This window comes from Bombus fervidus, unplaced genomic scaffold (genome assembly GCF_041682495.2).
Source record: "Bombus fervidus isolate BK054 unplaced genomic scaffold, iyBomFerv1 scaffold0132, whole genome shotgun sequence".
Lineage (NCBI taxonomy): Eukaryota > Metazoa > Arthropoda > Insecta > Hymenoptera > Apidae > Bombus > Bombus fervidus.
In genome coordinates, this window is record NW_027212694.1 from 12,795 (window position 1) to 18,177 (window position 5,383).

Sequence of the window (5,383 nt, forward strand, 5' to 3'; positions counted from 1 at the left end):
ACTTATGTTATAGCGTACGCAGTACGTTTTAAACATACGAAAGGCTAATGGGGAGCGTACTACCTTTTAGGAAGTGCGTTCTTTCTGATTGGAGAATATCAAAAGAACGAACGAATATGTTTCTTACGAGGACGGTACGTTCAGCATGCAGTTTACGTGCTTTTTACCGCTAAGGCATATTCGTTCAACCAACAAACCATTCTTACAGAATGATCCTATGAACAGAATGATCTTAAAATATTCCACACAAACAATCAAACGAACGAAAGAAAGTAAAGAGAGAGTGGCGAAATGAGAGAGAGTAGTGGCGTTCGACGTTACAACGGGAATTAAAAGGGTGTCGTCGAACGTTCACTAAGAACGAAAAGTCTCGTCGTACGGTGTTACGGACCCACCTACGACACTCTGAGGCTATTTTAAAAAGAGAGTCTTTTGACTCTAATATATAATATATATATAAAATACAAAGTTCCCTGGTTGATCCTGCCAGTAGTCATATGCTTGTCTCAAAGATTAAGCCATGCATGTCTCAGTACATGCCGCATTAAGGTGAAACCGCGAATGGCTCATTAAATCAGTTATGGTTTCTTAGATCATACTTAAACTTACTTGGATAACTGTGGTAATTCTAGAGCTAATACATGCAAACAGATTCGTACCAGAGATGGTACGAATGCTTTTATTAGATCAAAACCAATCGGTGGCGGATGGCTCGTCCGTTCGTCCATCGTTTGTTTTGGTGACTCTGAATAACTTTGTGCTGATCGCATGGTCATCTAGCACCGGCGACGCATCTTTCAAATGTCTGCCTTATCAACTGTCGATGGTAGGTTCTGCGCCTACCATGGTTGTAACGGGTAACGGGGAATCAGGGTTCGATTCCGGAGAGGGAGCCTGAGAAACAGCTACCACATCCAAGGAAGGCAGCAGGCGCGCAAATTACCCACTCCCGGCACGGGGAGGTAGTGACGAAAAATAACGATACGGGACTCATCCGAGGCCCCGTAATCGGAATGAGTACACTTTAAATCCTTTAACGAGGACCAATTGGAGGGCAAGTCTGGTGCCAGCAGCCGCGGTAATTCCAGCTCCAATAGCGTATATTAAAGTTGTTGCGGTTAAAAAGCTCGTAGTTGAATCTGTGTGTCACAGTGTCGGTTCACCGCTCGCGGTGTTTAACTGGCATTATGTGGTACGTCCTATCGGTGGGCTTAGCTCCTCGCGGGGCGGTCCAACTAATATCCCATCGCGGTGCTCTTCACTGAGTGTCGAGGTGGGCCGATACGTTTACTTTGAACAAATTAGAGTGCTTAAAGCAGGCTACCTTCGCCTGAATACTGTGTGCATGGAATAATGGAATAGGACCTCGGTTCTATTTTGTTGGTTTTCGGAGCCCCGAGGTAATGATTAATAGGGACAGATGGGGGCATTCGTATTGCGACGTTAGAGGTGAAATTCTTGGATCGTCGCAAGACGGACAGAAGCGAAAGCATTTGCCAAAAATGTTTTCATTAATCAAGAACGAAAGTTAGAGGTTCGAAGGCGATCAGATACCGCCCTAGTTCTAACCATAAACGATGCCAGCCAGCGATCCGCCGAAGTTCCTCCGATGACTCGGCGGGCAGCTTCCGGGAAACCAAAGCTTTTGGGTTCCGGGGGAAGTATGGTTGCAAAGCTGAAACTTAAAGGAATTGACGGAAGGGCACCACCAGGAGTGGAGCCTGCGGCTTAATTTGACTCAACACGGGAAACCTCACCAGGCCCGGACACCGGAAGGATTGACAGATTGATAGCTCTTTCTTGATTCGGTGGTGTGGTGGTGCATGGCCGTTCTTAGTTGGTGGAGCGATTTGTCTGGTTAATTCCGATAACGAACGAGACTCTAGCCTGCTAAATAGACGTAAATTATGGTATCTCGAAGGCCCCCGGCTTCGGTCGGCGGGTTTTTACTACCAACGTACAAACAAATCTTCTTAGAGGAACAGGCGGCTTCTAGCCGCACGAGATTGAGCAATAACAGGTCTGTGATGCCCTTAGATGTTCTGGGCCGCACGCGCGCTACACTGAAGGAATCAGCGTGTTTTCCCTGGCCGAAAGGCCCGGGTAACCCGCTGAACCTCCTTCGTGCTAGGGATTGGGGCTTGCAATTATTCCCCATGAACGAGGAATTCCCAGTAAGCGCGAGTCATAAGCTCGCGTTGATTACGTCCCTGCCCTTTGTACACACCGCCCGTCGCTACTACCGATTGAATGATTTAGTGAGGTCTTCGGACTGGTGCGCGGCCAATGTGATAAGCATTGCCGATGTTACCGGGAAGATGACCAAACTTGATCATTTAGAGGAAGTAAAAGTCGTAACAAGGTTTCCGTAGGTGAACCTGCGGAAGGATCATTAACGAAAAATACAAAAACACAAAGAATATATTTGACTTGAACACTGTATAATAAAATATATATAATATCGTCGGTAAGGAGCCGTACTCCTCCTATATCGACACAAAGTATATACGACGTATTAACAAGCTATATACTTTGACAAAAGCCAAATTTTTTACAATAAGGAGGTGGGAGACGCTCCAGTTACGAAACTATACGAAGAGTGTGGCACTCTCTCTCGATCATCGGGATGAAGAGATATACTTTTACACGAATAATTCGAGGCGCCTGCGTGAGGTCGTACACAGAAAGACCCGCCGTCTCCGAATAATATTATAACAAACGAAAAACTTAAAAATATTCTCGAGGCGCCTGCGTGAGGTCGTAAACAGAAAGACCCGCCGTCTCCGAATAATATAACACACGGAAAACTTAAAAAGATTCTCGAGGCGCTTGCGTGAGGTCGTACACAGAAAGACCCGCCGTCTCCGAATCCTATAACACGAAACCGCTACTATTAATAATAATAATAATAATAATAATAACGATATGTGAGGGAACTTGAGCTGAACACATATCGAAAAAACTAAAAGTTACAGTGGAAACCACGTGTAATGAGAAATGCGATCGAGGCGCCTGCGTGAGGTCGTACACAGAAAGACCCGCCGTCACGATCTCGTATTTCGTATTTGCATCGTGGAAATCCAACGAACGAACAATATAATATATAAACTAAAATCTCTAAAGTGCCTCGTGTCGGAGAGATCACTGCTCACACCTCTTCTATATTTCGTAGTTGCGTTGCGTAGGCCTCACCTCCTAGCAACGGGACATAAGGAAGACTGCTCTTTGGGATCGAACGAAGCGTCTATAACGAGTCGTCGACGAGAGCGAAAGAACGCGAATAGCGAGCCGCAGAAAAATAGGATACCGAATTATATATCTTCGAAGGTTCTCTTCGAAGATCCATGGATACCTATATCTGCGCGTCTCCAGCTATCTCGCGCGTCTCTCCAAACTCTCGTCGTTCCTCGAAACGTGCTTCCTACCCAAAGGGCGTTCGTTCTTCCTATGTCGTTTCGTTGTCGTTCGTTTCAACGGCGAACGATATACGATGTTCGACAAAACGAAACCACGTTGTACGTTCGTACTCGTGGATCGGGTAACCTAGAACGAAAACGCATTGCGTGGATGTTGGCCCGAAAAGATATATACCAGTGCGAGTGATGGTAAAGAGTATAACGATTCTTAACTAGACGAAGTTGGTTCGGAGGGGACCGCCGGCCGTCTCTCTATCCTCGCGAGTCTAATGCCTCGTTCCGTCGCTAGAGTTTTTCAAACTCTGCTTCTGGCTATCGGGAAGAATAGACCGCGCGCGAGGAAGAGGAACGACGACCGTGCGCGTCCCATCGATTTTTTTTATTTTTACCTGAACCACCGAAGTCGATTCAGAGGGGACCGCCGGCCGTCTCTCTATCCTCGTTGTCGTGAGTCATATGCCTCGTTCCGTCGCTAGAGTTTTTCAAACTCTGCTTCTGGCTATCGGGAAGAAACGACCGCGCGAGGAAGACGACGACGACGACCGTGCGCGTCCCATCGAATTTTTTTTTATTTTTACCTGATCGACGGAAGTTTCGTCCGGTTCGTCTCTTTTACCATCGTCTCGTCGACCCGTTCAGAGGGGACCGCCTGTCCATATCCTCGTTGTCGTGAGTCATATGCCTCGTTCCGTCGCTAGAGTTTTTCAAACTCTGCTTCTGGCTATCGGGAAGAAACGACCGCGCGAGGCCGATGGCTGCGAGTCCCATCGAATTTTTTTTAAACGCACGCACACACATACACCTGAACGGAGATGCGTTCCTTTTCGTCGCGATTTTTCGCGCTTTAGTCGTCGTTGTCGCCATCCGTTCGGAGGGGACCGCCGGCCGTCTCTCTATCCTCGTTGTCGAGAGTCTAATGCCTCGTTCCGTCGCTAGAGTTTTTCAAACTCTGCTTCTGGCTATCGGGAAGAAAAGACCGCGCGAGGAAGAGGAAGGACGACCGTGCGCGTCCCTTTCGAATTTTTTTTTATTTTTACCTGAGCGACCAAAGTGGATTCAGAGGGGACCGCCGGCCGTCTCTCTATCTTCGTTGTCGCGAGTCTAATGCCTCGTTCCGTCGCTAGAGTTTTTCAAACTCTGCTTCTGGCTATCGGGAAGAATAGACCGCGCGCGAGGAAGAGGAAGGACGACCGTGCGCGTCCCATCGATTTTTTTTATTTTTACCTGAACCACCGAAGTCGATTCAGAGGGGACCGCCGGCCGTGTCTGTATCCTCGTTGTCGAGAGTCTAATGCCTCGTTCCGTCGCTAGAGTTTTTCAAACTCTGCTTCTGGCTATCGGGAAGAAACGACCGCGCGAGGAAGACTACGACCGTGCGCGTCCCATCGATTTTTTTTTACCCGAACGATGGAGATGCATATCGGCTGTTTGCTTCGAATAACTGGACGAGAGGAACGAACATATATATATATCATGGGCTAGCCACCGTGCGCTTTCTTCGCGAGATCGTGTGCTGTACAGAGGATTCAGAATCGGGTGTTATATCCCCGTCGTTTCCTGACGAACGGAGCTTCGATCTCGTTGGTTGTTATATATTATAATGCACTTTACGCCCGGTCGGCGGGCTGCGTGTGTCGTCGCGCAGTCCGTCCGATTTCGTTTTCGAACGTATTTTCGTGTCGTCAATCATATGGCGACTTCCGCGCGTTCGATTCCCGTTGGTCGGACGTTTGTCGGATATCGGCTTCTTTCGAACCGAGAATAAGAGTACAAAAACCTGAGTACACAAACAAAAATCCATGCATAAACGATTACCCTGAACGGTGGATCACTTGGCTCGTGGGTCGATGAAGAACGCAGCTAATTGCGCGTCAACGTGTGAACTGCAGGACACATGAACATCGACATTTCGAACGCACATTGCGGTCCACGGATACAATTCCTGGACCACGCCTGGCTGAGGGTTG

The 5,383-nt window shown here is 47.9% G+C and overlaps 2 non-coding genes across 2 annotated transcripts; both read left to right on the forward strand.

The window, feature by feature from the left end:
- The first annotated feature begins 470 nt into the window (after positions 1-470).
- LOC139997653 (small subunit ribosomal RNA) lies at positions 471-2,395 on the forward strand. The gene has a single exon (XR_011803003.1). It is a non-coding gene; the product is annotated as a small subunit ribosomal RNA (ribosomal RNA).
- A 2,833-nt stretch (positions 2,396-5,228) lies between these two features.
- On the forward strand, positions 5,229-5,383 carry LOC139997652 (5.8S ribosomal RNA). The gene has a single exon (XR_011803002.1). It is a non-coding gene; the product is annotated as a 5.8S ribosomal RNA (ribosomal RNA).